The sequence below is a fragment of the Bidens hawaiensis genome, unplaced genomic scaffold (genome assembly GCF_021521415.1).
Source record: "Bidens hawaiensis isolate Kalapana, Puna unplaced genomic scaffold, B.hawaiensis_p1.1 tig00007309_1, whole genome shotgun sequence".
Classification (NCBI taxonomy): Eukaryota; Viridiplantae; Streptophyta; class Magnoliopsida; order Asterales; family Asteraceae; genus Bidens; species Bidens hawaiensis.
Genome location: NW_027491506.1, coordinates 105,796 through 124,387, shown reverse-complemented (window position 1 = coordinate 124,387; position 18,592 = coordinate 105,796). Strand labels below are relative to the sequence as shown.

Genomic DNA, 18,592 nt, shown 5'->3' with positions numbered 1-18,592 from the left:
AAAAGGCTGCTGGTGATGAAAATCTCCAATCAAAATGTCGAATCATCAGATCATCCAGACAGATTCATTGTTACTTTTCCTAAAGGTTTCTCGGATAAGTATGGTGACCGTTCAGGAGTTGTTTCATGGGGGTTTGATGCCGAAACAAACATGTGGTGGGTTAAGAGGAAGTCCGAGACTAAGAAGATGAAAGATTTCGGTTCCTGGACTAAAGTGGATCTGAGTGACCTGATAAACTCTCCCTTCACCAATCCAACTAATGATAAATGTGGTAGAGATTTTTGGAACTTTCTGAGAAGTCAGGTTGATAGAGGTTTTCCAAACATGACAACTGCTGAATCATTTTTGAAGAAAGCTAAGGGGGTCAAGGATCCAAGGACAGGGAAGACAATGGTCAATGTCATGGTTGCGTCAATCATCAAATAATCGATGATCCACTTTTTGAGGTGGCTGCTAAGGAATACACGAGTATGGTTGCGTCAATCATCAGATGCAAAGTTTGGGCTGGCGCGTTGAAAGATGTTGATATTGATTACATGAAGCATGATTGAAGACTAAGGGGGAGATTGTTGGGCCTAGATTAATGTGGTTTATACTTAGTCAATGTGCTTTTGGTTTAAGCTTGTAATGTGGGCTGGGTTTAATATGTAAGCCGAGATCTTCCAAGATCTCGGTGGGCTTTTGGTCAGTTTGGGCTTAGGTGTTTGGTTCCCTATATATAGTGCATGTATTGTATAGGGTTTGGTTGTTCGTTCACTTGTATGTTTGGTCGTCTACGTGTATACATGACGTGATTGTAATTGTGCTTAAGCACCCGACGTATAATAATAATACGTGTGTTTTGAAGCATTGTTTGAGTATCGTGTTTGTGTTAATTCGTATTCTTGAGTCATTGGGTATAGGGATTCCGCACCTATACTTGATTAGTTGATATCATAATTGTAGTGATCCAGATTCGGGACTTATACTCCTTAGTGTTCTTGTGTGAGTAAGGTATGAAATGTCGAAATCTTATGGATGATTGATATTCTGTTACAGAAAGACAGACAAATATTACGAGTAGTTCAAAACTCGGTTTAGAAAAACAAAACAAAACACACGTATGACCATCCTCTATGGGGGGGGTCATCGAAGCCCCTCCACAGTGCCACGTCAGCGTCACCTAAGCACAGGGGGGCATTGATGCCCCAACCAATAATTTCCCGCTATGGCTTAATTCCCCAAGGATGCCCATTTATATATATATATATATATATATATATATATATATATATATATATATTATACATATATATATATATTATATATACAGATATATATATATATATATGTGTGTGTGTGAGAGAGAGCGGGAGAGTTGTTGGAGAGGGGGCACCCATTTTCTTCTTCCGCGCCGATCGTTGGAACGATGGGCATACATCGCGTCCCACCACCAAGGGCGCCCCTTGGTGGTGTTCAGCGCCCATCGGCACCTGCCATCAACCACCACCGCGCCCCATAGCGGGTGGTCTAAGTTGCCTTGCTCACAAGAGACGAGGGTCATATTGTATTCGGAGCTTAAAGCTATAAGTTGCCTTGCTGGGCCCACTTTACAACTCGTAAAAGTACAAGAAGTTGAAGCGTCTTAAAGATTCTCAACATTTGCAAGCTTTATATTCATGGCGTGATTCACACTTCACACATTTCTTGCCTTTTAAACCATTTTTATATTATAAATTCAGATCGAGGAGCGATCGACTTCAACTATAGATTCTACACAACAAGAACGATAATGCAGGTTATTTTACGTTGACGAAAAAGTAGTTCAATTCACATCTCATAAAAACGGTTATAATATTTAAAATGAGCCAGTCGTTTCGAGCTTTTTTCTAAAACTCAAGTTCGGTTTCGGAGTCATTTTCAAACTCGAACTCGGATTGGGCTCTCGTTTGTTGTTTTTTTAGTTACTTTGAATTTATATACATATTTAGTTTTCTTTATATACTACATATTATGAAAAAAAAACCTTGAACGAGTCTAAGTTTGACACGAGCGGGTGTGCGGCACCTTACACGAATCAAAGCTCATCTGAAGTTCGGTTGTTTTGTGCGAAATTAATAGATAAAAGTTCACAAGAGTTCAATTTTATAAATACACAAAATTCGTTAAGGCTTGATGAGCATAAACAATCTTCTCATACAAGGCTTTGGTAGGATTGTCCCCGAGAATCGCTAAAATGTTTGGGGCCGAGGGCGAGAAAAAATTTAGACCTTTGATAAGAGGAGTTTTTTAATTAGGCTTAAACAATTAAATTTTGTATGACGTTATCTATATCTATAATATATATAAACGAAGACATAAAAATCCTACGTGTCGCGATGTGATCGCTCCCCCCTTTTTTTGGAGTCACCAGATTTGCTTGATTTTTAAATAGAGGCTTCTCATGCATTTGACCCGAATTCATGGGTATGGGTCTTACCAAACCCAGATATTCCTTAAACGGGTTATAACATCTCATTAAATTAAAAATTATTCTCACCAAATTATTGATGTAAAAATCCAATAAAATAGGATAATAAAAATTAATATCTTATTTATTTTAAAAATAGATATATATATATATATATATATATTATTTAAATTAAAAAACCAATTTGATAGTAAAAAAAATAAACGGGTCTCAGGTCTCATCAAACTATAAGTATATTATTAACTTTATAATTAAAAAACTAATTTTATAGTAAAAAAATAAACGGGTCTTAAGTCTCATCAAAACCATATAGCTTTTAAACCGAGTTATAACATCTCATTTATTTGTAAAATAATTTAGAGTTAATGGCCATTTTCGTCCCTGTGGTTTGCTACTTTCGCCACTTCAGTCCAAAATTTTTAATTTTGTCAATTTAGTCCTCATAGTTTTAAATTTTAGCCAAGTACGTCCCATCCGTCTAACGGCATCCAGCTATGCCGTTAGTTTAAGGGTATTTTTGTCTTTCTCCTTTTAATTTTGAGTTAATGGTCATTTTAGTCCCTGTGGTTTGATATCTTTGCCAATTCAGTCCAAAGTTTGAAAATTTGTCAATTTAATGTTCAGTTTAATTCAGTTTTTTTTATTTTTTATGTTTTTTGTTTATAACCCTAAAGAGCATAATTCAAGCCCAAAACCATCGAGCAACCTCAAATACTGGTATGCATTTACTCTGTTGACAACAGTAATCATACCCCCCCCCCTTATATTTAGTTTCTAGACATTTCCTAAAATCTTCTCCATGGTGGAATTCAATGGTAAAGTGGTCAAGGTAATTCCCTGAAATCGAATTATACACAAAAAACTAAAACTTGTTTTGTTGATTAATGTATAATAGTTGATTACGACCCAGATTTTTGTTATGATATGTTAATCTCTAAACCCTAAATATTATGCATTCATCAAAGAAACGATTTTTAGTTTTTTCCGTACAATTCGGTTTCACGGAATTGCTTTGACCACTTTACCATTGAATTCCACCATGGGGGAGAGTTTAGGAACCGTCTAGAAACTAAATACGAGAGGAGGGGGTATGATTACTGCTGTCGACAGAGTAAATGCAGACTTGTTTTGGGCTTGAAAAATGCTCTCTAGGGTTATAGAAAAAAACTGACTTAAATTGACAAAATTTCAAACTTTGGACTGAATTGGCAAAAGTATCAAACCACAGGGACGAAAATGACCAATAACTCAAAATAAAAAGGAGAAAGACAAAAATACCCTTAAACTAACGGCATATCTGGATGCCGTTAGACGGATAGGATGTAAATGGCTAATATTTAAAACTATGAGGACTAAATTGACAAAAATACAAATTTTGGACTGAAGTGGCGAAAGTAGCAAACCACAGGGACGAAAATGGCCATTAACTCAATAATTTAACATCAAACCTTCACAATAAAAAAACATAAATTCAAAATATAAAAAATATTAGAATAAATAATATAAACTACCCCGTTATTACGGGGATAAAAACTAATTACATTATAATAGGGAAGGGATAGGCAGCTTTTTCACATCCCATTTTTTCTCTCTCTGAGACGCTGGTGTATTCAATTCCCATTAAGACCTTCGACGTATCTTCAATAACTTCCGGCGAATTCAATTCAGCTGCTGTTGCTACCCATCGCCGCATTAACCACCCATTAATTTCATCAATTGAAAATTCATTGAGTTACCTTACCATTAATTTCATCAATTCAACCATTGCGTTCCCCTTTATCTTATAGGTAATTGTCACTGTCACCCACCGGAGAAGACACCGTTACCTTCCAATTCATCTCAGGCCTGCCTCCGGCGGCATAGTTAATTGCAATTAATATGAAATCAATACAATTAAACGGGCATCCCAACCGACTGACCCTCATCCGTCACCACACTTTGCTGAGACGTTAAATCAATTGTATTTAATCATCTTATTCAGTCCAACTGATCCTACCCAGGATTGCATGGATGATTGCCGGTACTGGATTTTTTCAAGCTCTTTGCTGATTCCGCCTACTGAAAAGGAAAAAAAGTAAGATCACCATAGGTCTCAATCTATGACTCAAAACTCCATTACTAATTGTTTTATTATATATTGGGTTCCCAAATCTGAAATTAGGGTTATTATGTATGCCCATTTGTTCAATTTCATCATTTGATTGAGTGCATTTGCCCAATTTGCAGGGTGTAGGTTTCGCCCATGTTTGGTGGACTGACTTACGTGAACCGACACGTGGTTGTTGCTTTATAGAAACCTATCTACCAAAAGTTTTTAAACATGATCGGCACATAAAGACCTCGAAGGGAGAAGGCACACCTGGACGGGCAGGTTCAACCGTTGCTGAACTCACTATGCTCGGGAAGTACAAGATTTTGAAAGCAGGGAGGTAAGACTTGAATGAGCTGACTTTGATTAAAATGGTTTTATTGCTTTTTAAATCGAAAAAATGCCAAACTAGGATTCCAAAAAATGACCAAATCCGGTATGTTCCGTAGGATTGTTTTTTCCTTAATATAAAGAATGCCTATTTGTTTATGTTTAAAATCTGTTTTTTTTTATTGATTTAAAAACTGAATGTTCACTCGTGTTTCGGAAGATAGTCAAGATACAATTACACAACATAAAAATAAGTTAGAAAGTTATTTAAAGAAGAAAAGCACACATTAAAGTATCATTGAAAACTGGAACTATAAAACTTTTGACATCCTTAAGTCTTCTAATCATTGTGAAATCTTAGTCTTCAAATTTCATGGCTTACAATGAAGAAGCAAGTGAAATCGTGGTTCACACTAATAATGACAGTTTAGAATTGTGAATTCGTTATTTCATAATCTGCATTAAAGAAAATAATATACCTTGTTAATTCGTAGTTAGTTTTTTTAACTCTTGCTTTCATTTATTATGATCGATATACCGATCTATTAAGTTGGCAAATTCTGCAATAAATATTAAACTGATGTTATGTTAGCACTAATAGTGGATGCGATAATAGCATAGTTATTAAAAGCCCCTCGCTTCTTGCACCTAGAACCAATTTTCAGGCGATGCTGAAATTTGATCCTCCTTTATAAAGACATGTATCGAAATGCACTTTTGTGTTGTATTGAAAGCCATACGTGTTTTTTTATCAAATAATTAATGTAACATCCCCTGCTAGGCGTGAAGGTGAATACTGAATACTTCATTAATTGTTCCATTTTTATTTTTAGTTCGGTTTAGTTTTTTAGTTTTTGGTTACGGTTTGTTTTAGTTTTCTTGGTATTTGGTATCATTTTGGTTGCTATGATTTAATACGGTTTTTGTTTCGTTTAGTAAGTTTTTTATAGTGGTCTTTGGTTTCGTTTTGATAAGATTCTTTTCGTTATTGGTTTCGGTTCAGTTTTTTGGGTTTTGTGTTTTTTTGGTTTCGGTTTGGTATAGAAATGCACTTTTGACTTTTTTGAAAACCATACATATTTTCTGTTCAAATCATTAATATAACATCCCGTGTCAGGTGTGAAGGTGAATACCTCACTAATTTTTCAATTTTTTCAGTTCGGTTTCATATCGGTTCGGTTTAGTTTTGTTAGTTTTTGGTATCGGTTTGGTTTTAGTTTTCTTGGTTTTTGGTATCATTTCAGTTTCAAATATTTACAGTTTTTGTTTCAGTTAACTTAAAGTAGAAGATAATCATGAAACAATAATAATTGACTAAATAATATATAAGTTTCATAATTTATAAGGAAAAAATAATCACTAAATTGTAACCAGCATTCATATATGTTTCCTTTGCCTTGATTTATTTAAGCATTACATGGGATTAGAATACTTAATGAAAGTTGAGTGACTTTAGAGTAGAGGTGTAAATGAGCCGACCCCGTTAAGGCTTAAGCTCGGGTTGAGCAGTTTTTAAAGATTGAGCTCAGCTCGGGCTCGTTTTGTTTTAAGCTTTTTGGTTTTTGGTTTTGTTTCGGTAAGATTCTTTTCGTTGTTGGTTTTGTTTCAGTTTTTAGGTTTTGTGTTTTTTTTGTTTCGTTTCGGTTTGGAATAGAAATAGATATTTTATCTGTTTTGACAACCATGCATATTTTCTGTTCAAATAATTAATACAACCACCTCTGCCAGGTATGAAGATAAATACTTCACTAATATTTCTGTTCTTATTTTCGGTTCGCTTTTGTATCCGCTCTGCTTAGTTGTTAGTTTTTGGATCCTGGTATGGTTTTAGTTTTCTTGGTTTTTGGTATCATTTCAATTTCGTTTTTTTTTTCAATTTTCGTTTTGTTTCGGTTTATGTTTTTATGGTTTTGTTACGTTACGATTTTTTTTTGTTTTGTTGCGGTTTTTTTGGTTTTGCGTTTTTTGATTTCTTTTTGGTTTGGGTTGTATTCGGTTTTTGGTTTCGATTAGGTTTTCGTTTGTTGGGCTCATTTCAGTTCAGTTTCCGTTTATTTGGTTGTTTAGGTTCACTTTCGGTTTAATTTAGGTTTGGTTAGACAAAAGATCGTATTGAAACCATGGTTGGTTTCGAGTCACTACACATTCGTGTCATAACGGGTCGACTCAAAAAAGTGTTTTTTTACTCGGTACGGGTTCGGGTGTTTGTGCATGTGTTGGTGCTTCTTTTAGTTGACAAAATGCGTGTGCTACTCTTGTAACGTAAGATAATGGTGATTGTTTTGTCTTTCATATTCTTATTTCTTAATCTTGTTATTTTATTAATTACATGTTCTGCAATTAATTAATACAAAATTTGTTTGCAGCTTGAGAAAATGAAGGGAATTGCAAAGCAAAAGGCTAATGAATAGAGAAGTGGATTAGAATCTGAGGTGATAATTGTAATATCCTGTACAATTGTACTTTGTATAATTCTTTATACGAGGTTGTTAGAAACCGATGCTTCCATTAATTATATAAAAAACATACGTTTTTTCAATTCATTTGGATGTTGATTTCTTTTATTTTAGATTGACCTGCTGTTGATTGTGAAGAAACTGAAACAATTATGGTCCATCGGGATCCAGATTACCTATTTTTTGGCTTCTAAACGAACTGAATGAAAACGAATGGAGCATGTCAGTGTCCATTCATACAACTTTAACCCAACAAATGATATAGCACGAGCATTTAAGCTACCATGGTTTTCTTGTTCGTGTTCGTGTTCGCTCTTTAACAGAATTAACGTGTTCTTGTTCGTTTCAGTTTATTTGTTAACAATATAAATGTGTGTAAAAGCACACTCAGGTGATGCAAAACATAAAGGACAATCAAAGGCTCCCAACGCTCAACTTCAACTTCTAAATGATAGTGAGTTTAGTGGACGGGTTTAGTGTATGAGAAAAAAAGGATAATTGAGAGTGTTATGTAGTTAGGGAGCATGATCAAACTGAGGGATTTAAAGTTGTTGTACATTGTGGTGTGCGTTTAACTTGCTACACTTAGTATACCTATGAATATCATACTCCTCTTAAGTTGGGTTCTAAGTCTTATTATTGCTAGCCATATGTATTAGTAAATCTATATTTTAATTTCATATCTTATAGGTTTTTTAGTGTGTTTTGAACCATTTTTTTCCTACTGTATAACCCACATCAGTTTATGTAGTGGGTTAATAAGGGAAAAATGATCAGTTTACAATGGGCATGCTAATGTTGCAATAAAAAATTCTTATTTTTCGTATCGTACATTGTATTCATTCCAAATTTGGTGATTTCAAATGCCGGTAATTTAACGAACTAACCCCTTACCGACCTAATTCTCTTGTGTCCCCGCCGCAACGCGCGGGTTCATTTACTAGTTAGTTATGATTTGTGTTAGCCAATTTTTATTTTTTTATATATTTTTTATATAAAAATGGGCTAAATGAATTGAATAATTGAATTTAAACATTAAAAATACGTATTTTATCAATATATATATATATATATATATATGGGATGTATATTTTGAGAACTTTATAAGTTGTAAGAACTTTAAGAACTCAATATGGACCACATATTTAATTAAATCAGTATAGAATATGTGACTGAGATTAAATTTGATTAAAAAAATGAATCAGAACAGAGAATAAAGATTTTTTATAGTTACACAAGTTTAAATATTAGTTACCTATGTGTAAAAAGTCGATTCGGTGTGTAAAAAGATACTGTAATTATTTTACGCTACTTACACTTAAATATTACATATGTGTAAAAAAATTTGTTACGTTGAGTTCTTTCGAGTTCTTAAAACTCAAAGTGGTTATCAAAAGAAATCAATCATATATATATATATATATATATATATATATATATATATATATATATGTATATCTGACTATCTATATAATTGTCTACCATAAAATCCTAGGTGTCGCTCTCAGATTGTTCCCCCCATTCTCTAGAGCCACCAGATTGCTTGATTTATAAATGGAGGCTTCTCATGCATTTGACCCGAATTCACGGGTATGGGTCTTACCAGACCCGAATTCACGGGTATGGGTCTTACCAGACCCGAATAGTGTAAGGCCCCGTTACCGGTAACCCTACTTTCGTGTTGGATTTACTCATAAACACAGTTCTAAATATCAGAGTTAATTAAAACATTTACGCGGAATATAAAACTTTCATAAAACATTACAATATTTCATAACTTGTCTCAAAACATCCTTTGTCTTTCACATTAAAACATTAAAATTAAAACATCATAAGTCTTCAGATGCCAGACTCTTGTTCAATGCCACGTGTCTCCTCAAGCGAGCTGCCTCATCCTACTCACCTGCATGCATACTAAAAGTCAGCTACGCTGAGTGAGTTCTAGTTAATCATACACTATACAATACACATAAACTTATATTCTTTCATTCATACTTTCATACTTTCATATTTTCATTCTTTCTTTTGTATTAACTTGCCTTCATATCTTACGTTATAAAGAGCATTACGCCCTACATTCCTCGAGTATTATTAGGGCTCGGTACCCTCCTTCCTCGAGTATTATTAGGGCTCGGTACCCTCCTTCCTCGAGTATTATTAGGGCTCGGTACCCTCTTTCCACGAGTATTATTAGGGCTCGGTTTCCCTCTTTCCACGAGTATTATTAGGGCTCGGTTTCCCTCTTTCCTCGAATATTAGTAGGGTTCGGTTCCCTAGTTCTCGAATATTAGTAGGGTTCGATTCCCTCTTCGTTACCATACAACCATACATCATACCTCGAGTATTATTAGGGCTCGGTACCCTTTTCGTAACCATACAACCATGCAACCGTCATTTCCTTCTTTTATTAACTTTATCATGTTCATACACATAAGCATACATATCATACATACCTTATACTTAGCGTTACAACCTGACAGTACGTGCAATACCCGAAGATCGTTCACGTACCATCAAGCAATCATTCATACATTCACATTATTCACATAAGGCATACACTTATCTCTTAGGATAAGCGTATTAACAAACATATTGAGTATGCACACAGCCCCGAAAACATAACACATAAATGGGGCTAGAAACTCACCTGAACACGGTTACGTTCACCGTTAACCGTAATCTCTTTCTTCAGTTGTGCACGGCTGACTGTATAACAAGTACACGTATCAAACAATTATCACTACTCATATCATCTTTCCAGTCTTAACTACTACCCACAACGAACGGGGGTCCGGGGGCAGCGCCCCTGGCAGCGGGGTCTAGGGGCGGCAGCCCCTAGCAGGGTCCAAGGGGCAGAGCCCCTGGCTGGGGTCGAGCTGCCAGGTCAGCTTGGATAAATTTTATTTCCATTAACTGTCTTAACACATTTTTCATTAGATTTTTAATTTATTTTCTAAACGAACTTGGCTTTAGGCGAAGTTACCATTTAGGCGAACTTGGCTTTAGGCGAAGTTACCATTTAGGCGAACTTGGCTTTAGGCGAAGTTGCCATCAGGCGAACTTTGCTTCAGGCGAAGTTGCCAGTTAGGCGAACTTAGCTTTACAGCGAAGTTCATCAGGCGAACTTGGCTTGCAGGCGAAGTTCATCGCTTTGAAGGCGAAGTTGCCCAGTTACAGGCGAAGTTGCCCAGATCAGCCGCTGTTTGGTTTCTAACCAGCTTTTTGGGCGATTTTAACACCCTTGTTATGGTTCAACATCACCCACTACGCTTCCCGACCATTTTCGGTCATATCTACGCTAAAAAGCTTGGATCTTTAAACTTCAAAGATCAAGAATCATACCTTTTTGGGCTTGTTTGGATCTCGTTTACTTGCTAGCACACTAATCGCTCTCTCTCGGACCTGCCCGATTCTTCCCTTGGCTCGGCCGGCCGGCGAAGTTAGTGTGGTATGTGTGTGTTTTGGAAGTGTGAAAGGATAAGATGGAAATGAAGATATTTTGGGTTTAGGGTATATTTATATCCCTTAGATCCCATTCTCATTTAACCCATCTTAATTAATCCAAGTCCATGGTCCGCTCCTTACCCGACATTAATCAATTACGCGAAATCACTAAACATAACTTCCTTTATTCATCATTAAAATTTTAAGATGTTACAAATAGTCTATTAATGGGTTATAACATCTCATTTATTTGTAAAACTATTTCATAATCAAACAATAATTTTCACGGGTCATGGGTCTCACCAAACCCGGATAACATTTAAACGGGTTATAACATCTCATTTATTTGTAAAATAACCCTTTAATCATCAAAGAATAATTTTCACGAGTTATGGGTTTTACCAAACTCTAATAGACCTCAAATGGGTTATAAGATCCCATTTATTAAAACACTTGCATCATCAAACCTTAATTTAATTTATCTGTTTTACATGTTCTTCGTTGATGGTCTATCATCTCCATCGTCGGTTAACTTCCGATACCACCCACCATTGTCAACTACATCAACGCCCCTTTTTTTTCATTAGACAAATATTTGTGTTCATGTTTGTACATTTAAAAAAATCAACATGCTCGTGTTCGTTTATGTTTGTTCGTTAAAAATCTAAAAAACCTAAACATCTCAACTGATAAAACCCAAACGTTAAAAAATATAATAACAAACAAATATATATGTATTAAATTAAAACAAAACTACGTTAAAAAATAAAATAAATCATTATAAAATAGCAAAACGATTAAAATCAAAACTTTAAATAAACTCCCGTAATACGGGAGGATCAAACTAGTATATATATATAGATATAAATATATATAAATTTAAAAAATAATAAATTCAGGCGTAGCGAGGTGATCAGGCGAGGGATGGTTGCCCCCCCCCCCCCCCCCCCCCCGAAAGCCGGCCTTGGAGCTTTGGCTCAATAACTAGACGAGCTTTGTTTGAGGCTCGGACACGATATGTTCAGCTATTTTTGAGTTTTTTATCGATCCGATCTCGAGTAGCTCGAAGTATGCTCGACTTGTTTTCTCCTATTTCAACGGTGAAAAGTTCAAGTAAAGTTACCAGATACATTTGATCTCATCATTTTTTTCTTTTGGAAATTAGGTTTTAGTTAAGTGTTTGCTAAATCGTAATTCATTTTAGTTTTTTTTAACAGTCATTTGGGTTATGGATTGGCTACTGACCTACTCGATAATCTCTATTCCATCCTCAGGAGGAAACCCATCAAATGACGAGAAAACCTCATGTCCTAACTTGGAACCCCTATTTTTTTTTTTACATGTGAAACTTGAACTCAAGACCAATTTGTTTTTATATTAAAGTCTTTGGATGCCTCACATCAAACCCTTGACTCCTTGAATTGAGAATCACCGGCTATTAGTTCGGATCATTATCTATAGTTCTTATTATCTACATTGATTTAACAGATTCTATAATATATGCTGGTGCATGTTTGGTAAATACTAAATAGTGTGGACCAATGTGTCATATTAGATTTCATAAAAGCTTAAGCTGTAAACGAACTGAACAATACTTTCTTCGTGTTTGTTCATTAAATTTTTATCGAACAAGAAAACTTTCATGGACAACAACCAAATGTAATTTCTTGTTCATGTTCGTTCATTAAGAAAATAAACTTGTTTATGAGCGGCTCACGAACATAAGCGAACAAACACAAATGAATACAAACAATATTCTATTTGATATAGCTAACCTAGAATGGCCAGTGCAACGATTCGGTCTAGCTAGCAATTTTGTGTTTGTGTTTTTAAACTTTCATATTAATATAATTTACATAAAAATTAATCATATAATAGTCATATATATATTTGTCTTATAGTTAATAATTTTGCTTAAATCTATATGAAAAATCATTATAAAAATATTCAAAAAGTTTAATGAACAAACACACATACGTAACAACCAACTTATCGAACGTTCACGAACACAATTGAAACATAGCCTCTGTTCATGTTCATTCACTTAGTTAATTGAATGAAATTCATTGTTCATTTACTACGCAGACGAATATAAACGGGTTTCTCGCCAAGCATGAAAAATTCGTCTGATTCATTTACGGCCGTAAGTTTACGTACTTCACAAAGCAACCACCATAGAAATCAATATGTCATGACAGTCACATTCATAAAATTTTGAAAAAGAAAAACGAAATAAAAAAAATGAAAAATTAATTTTGTTAAATGCGCCGTTTCACGTCAGTATTTATGACCCAATTTTGGTAATGGTCACGTCACTTTTCTTTTCTTTCAAAATTAGAGTGCAACCAAAGGCGAATTTTCATTTTTATACTATATTAGTAGGGTTCCCACGCGCGTTAAATTAACCATAAAAGCATAAGTAAAATACTAAACCATAAACTCGTTGCAAGTCGACGCGAAGTCAGTACGTATCAATTTACGACGTCGAAACTAAATAAAAGAAATAAACTCGTCAACGCCAAAATACAACAAAGTATCATATGTAGAACCAAAAAACCGGCACGCTACAGCTGCGAACCAACACAAATTCGGTTAGTATCAGCGGTGCCAACATAAATTCGTAAGCATGAATTAGTAAGCCAAAATAAATATCTTAAAGGTAAGGTGTTAAACGTTGAAACACGAATATAAAACCATGCGACGATAGAATATTCTTAAATCATGAAAAAGTTTCAGTCATTGTTCAAGTTTAGTGCTTAAAAATATAGTTTGTTAAATATTTTAATTAGTTGAAAAAAAAAAGTTAAATGAAGGAAATAAAAACCATTATTATAGTTTGTTAAATATTTTAATTAGTTGGAAAAAAAAGTTAAATGAGAAAAATAAAAGCCATTATTATTAATAATGGAATTATGGTTAGTGGGTATTATAATTAATAAAATATTTAAAAATTGAATAGTGAAAGGAATAGTAAGTTTGTGAGGAGGATTTAATCCTCCTTTTAATATATATAATAATTAGTAGGGTGTTAAACATGCTATATTCACATGTTGACGGGTCAAACAAGACACTAATCTAAAGGTTGCTTTAGAAATATAAACTTGAACACAACATAAATTTTATTTTGTTTTGTCTTGTTTGCACTCTAAAATTACAATCTGACTATACTATTAAAACAAATGAGTTTAACTTAACATGACCTATTTCTATTGATGAGTTCATAAACTTTCTATTTTTATCTATCACTTCTCTATTTTTATGTGAATAAAAAAATTATTAAATAAATAAAAATATTAGACAATAAATTCTATTAAATGATTATTGATTATTAATATTAATTTATATCATTTATATTATTCATTTTTCATTATTCATTATATTTTGTGATTTCACATGAATTTTTTTTTTGATTCCATACACTAATTTAGGCTGCCCACTAGGTGTTCGATCAAATGTTAGTTTGTTTTTTTTTATTGCTTAATGTTTAATTGTTTAATTTATTAATTGATAAATAATGGTTTAATTTTAGATTTATGAGATTTGACCGATTAATTTAAAGTAAACTTGAAATCCGTAATCAGTTGCAAGTAAATTTCTCTATATTAGGAACAAATCAACCATATAATTAAGGATAACTTTGATTACGGAATTTCAAAATTATAATCAATTATGATATATATGTGGTATGAATGATTTTAACATAATCACCAAATCAACCATATGATTATGGATCTAATATTATCATAATAATTCTAATTTTAGGGATGGTAATAAAATAAAAAATAAAATTCATTAAACAAGAAACAATTATCATAAGGATTCTAAAATTATCATAAATGTACAACTTATATTAATTATGAAATTATTCAATTGATGATTAATTTTATTAATGGTAATAAATAAAAAATAAATTGGTTACATATTTTTGTACATTACTACCTTTATGTTGCATGTTGAAATATGATGTAGATTTAAACATATTAATTTTATTTATATTGTAATTATAATATAATTTAACAATATAAAATTCAAATATTTCAAAATTTCAAAATCTGTAATCAAAGACCTCCTAAATTTCATCCATATTTCAAGCTAATTCAAAATCCCTAATATTTAGACTTTTAATTAATTAAATTTATATGTTCCTTCTTTATTCACATATCCAAAAATTCAAGCATCTAATACTTATGTATAAATACTCTGATCTTCACACAATAATTCTCACACCATCACACCGAAATTAGCAAAAACGAATTTGTTTCTTTGTAAGTTATATAGTTTGGTCGTGCTTATATAATTCATTTTATTGTTTAGTTGTTCGGTTCAAAGTATAATTGTTCAAAAATTAATAGTTTGTTTATTTTTAATTTTCACCACCAGGAAGATAGAGCCAACAAATATTACCATGTTGAACCAATTGGATGTGCTTAACAACGACTGTGTCCTCAAGGTTCAAATTTTGAAACTTTGGCGTTTTAAGGACAATAACAAGCCCAAAGATGTAAAGGTTTAATGTGTAATTGTTTTCAAATATAATTAGCAATAATTGATGGTTTTTGATTTTTGGTAAATCACATCATTACTATAAGTTTACAATCTTACTGATTTCAATTTGAATTCAAATTCAACTTTGTTTCTTTAATTTTGTAAACATGAATCTCCTATTTTATTTAATTTATTCATATTGATCATATGTTAAACTGTTTCCTTTGTTTATTTATAGCAATTATGGCATTTGTTAAATATTCAATTTTTAATGTGTAACTGATTCTAAAATAAACTTAATATTTCTAATTTTGTAAACATGAATTGTTTTTATTGTTATTGACTGCATCCGGGTCAATATAATAGTTATGACTTATTATTGTTATTACTTTTACTGTGTTACTAATCAATCCCTAATTACATTCTTAGGTTATTACTACCAAATTAAGTAAATATGAATTATCAATTACATATTTGAATTCCATAATTGTATTTAATAAATTTACTCTATTTACACCTTTCCTTTTAATTTAACATTTCAAATTTTGTAACAGATTATGTTCATCTATAAATACTTCAAAACCTAATAAAGGAAATCTCACATTTCTCTCTTGCTTACTGAACATTCATATTTGTGTTATTCTCTAGGTTTTTATATTTTCTTGAAATTATAAATATCTGTTATTGAATTTTTATCTTTGCTTTAATCTTATTTTTTCTGACACAGCAAGATGGAAACATCAACCATTACCATGTTCAAGGATTTGGATGTTTCCAACAACGACTGTGTACTGATGGTTCGTATTCTCAGACTATGGCGTTTGAAGGACAACAATAAAACCGGAGAGGATTGGTCCATTGAAATGATTTTACAAGATGAGATGGTATTATTCTATACAAATACATATGTTTTTAGTAATTTTTTTTATTCCTCATTTTATATATTTAATAATTACATTGTTTGTCGTATTACTAATGTAACAGGGTGACAAGATGCAAGCATATGTAAGGAAACCTTGCATACCGAAACATAATGTTTGGCTAGGTGAGAATCAGTCATTGATTGTTCGAAAACCATCGCTTGGAGCAAATTTGTCAACATACCCTCATGTATAATCAAATTATTCAGTTGTGTTAACTTATGCTTTTCTTGGCCAGTGGCAATAAGATTTATCTCACTTTATGGGATGACTATCTGAAGTAACTTACCAAATATGTTGCTGACAATCCGAATGAGGAGTATCTCCTTATCGTTCTCCAATTCGCGAGAGTCAAGTATTATGGAGGTATTAACAATTTTAACTTTTATATTTTACCCTTTAAATTCTTTATATTTAATACTTTTAAACTAACATATCTAAATATGATTATGGCAGAAAATGTATATGTCAACAACTCATATGGTAAGCTGTTTCAAGGTTGCTGATCAATGATTACGTGTACGAAGTGCTTGATTACAAGAGGTATCTTCTTATACCTATAAAATTTTAATGTGATTTTATTCTTTAAAAACATTATTATTTATGTTAACACCTTATGAGTTACTATGAATTAATAATAGGTTGCTTGAAATATCTTCTCAAGTCCATGTCGAAATACCTAAACCGGTTGGTTCGTGTATGCTCTTAACTGTTAAGGATGAGTTTCTGAAGACCTATCAATTCTTTTCAATTAGTGATCTTTGTAGAATTCTGGAGGTATATAACCATTTGTATCTACAAATAGTCATCTTAAGTATTTTGCAATAAAAACCTCCTTTTACTTTTTGTTTTTAGGCTAAAAACGTCATCATAATTGGTACCGTTAAGGCAATAGTAGGTAACAAGGAATGGTACTACAACGGTTGCAAACGTTGTAGTCGTAAGGTTTCTGAGGTTTTTGTTGATGGAGTGAAGGTTTACGAGTATAAGAGTCAAAGTTGTAATTCTCAAGGGGTAACCGCTGGACCAAGGTAATATATTATACGTTTAAAATATATTATACTAATATTTTTGGCTTACATAATATTACTGTTATACATTGTTTTAATAGACTTACGCCAATCAATCTTCATTATGTTTCAGATTCCGTATTCCTATTCGTGTCCAAGATACCACCGGTGTCTTTTCGCTTACTTTGTTTGATCGTGATGCAAGACAGTTGTTTAATAAGGCTGCGGATCATTTTGTGACCACTGATGTTGAGGTATGATAATAATATACACAATTGAGTACATAGTTGACTTTCATATTTTGCTCCTGTCTTTTGTTTCCTTTGTGTTTTTTGTTTCTGTAATATACAAAAACCTCTATTTATTATTTGTTTTAATTGTCTTAATTTTATTACTTTTATGTTTCATTTTAAAAAAACATCATACACAATTCAACATGATTTTCAATTCATTCATTAAACAGAAACTTCATTTGAATATAACATCTTACCTTTCTTTTGTTACTGTTTTTTCATTCCTTAAATGATTTATAATTATGTTAACTTACAATTAATTCCTACTGTTTTGTTGAAGCTTGATCCCATGCACACATTTCCGGATGAACTTAATATTATACTAGAAAAAAGTTTGCTTTCGTTGTTGAGGTTAGTGACTACAATATAAGAAACTCATATGATGTGTACGGTGTCATCAAGTTAACGGACGACGAGGACGTTCTTAATGACCTTGATAAGCAGCTTGGTCATGGTCAGGTATTATGACGTGATTCAAATTCTAAAATTATGAAAATCTACCTAATCCATTTATTTATTTAAGAGATTATAGTTTAATTAATTTTAACTTCATTTGCAGCCTAACGACAATCAGTCTTTAACAATTGGCTCAACTTCTGCCTGAAGTCGACCGAAAAGGTAATACGTTAAAAATACTCATGGAATAGGTGTCCGTTTCCACAAGTTTAATATTTCATATTATATAAATGTGTACACTCAAAACATTTTTCTAAACTTCTATGTAGGATATGTGTACACCTTCCTCCAACCAGTTTACTCCTATTTCAATGTCAAAAGATGTGATTCCTGATCGTCTTGAGTCGGTTGACGAAAAGGTTAATTCTAATCCTATCGTTGATGTAAAACTCAAGCGCAAGTTGGATGACGCTTACGATGTTCATGATGACACTGGTATGTCTGCAACCAAAACGAAGGTTGACGAAAAACAAATGGTTGATGCTAATGTTGGTGAGGGAGATATCGTTGGAGTGGCAAAGATTTAAAAGGGAAGGATTTTGAATTTTCGTAATAAATAAATGTTTTTGCATGCATGCATTGATCCTTTTATTTTTTTCTCTGTTTTGGGTTTGGATATTTTTGAGTTTATTGTCCTTTATTTGACATTGTGAGTTTGGT

The 18,592-nt window shown here is 32.7% G+C and overlaps 2 long non-coding RNA genes across 2 annotated transcripts; one reads left to right on the top strand and one right to left on the bottom strand.

Annotated features, from left to right (window-relative positions):
* Window positions 1–4,584: 4,584 nt before the first annotated feature.
* On the bottom strand, window positions 4,585–4,905 carry LOC143634946 (uncharacterized). Its single transcript, XR_013153964.1, has 2 exons — window positions 4,781–4,905; window positions 4,585–4,746 (listed from the first exon to the last, which is right to left on the bottom strand). It is a non-coding gene; the product is annotated as an uncharacterized LOC143634946 (long non-coding RNA).
* A 669-nt stretch (window positions 4,906–5,574) lies between these two features.
* Window positions 5,575–7,384, top strand: LOC143634949 (uncharacterized). The gene is made up of 3 exons (XR_013153965.1): window positions 5,575–6,051; window positions 6,129–7,141; window positions 7,241–7,384. It is a non-coding gene; the product is annotated as an uncharacterized LOC143634949 (long non-coding RNA).
* Window positions 7,385–18,592: the final 11,208 nt, after the last annotated feature.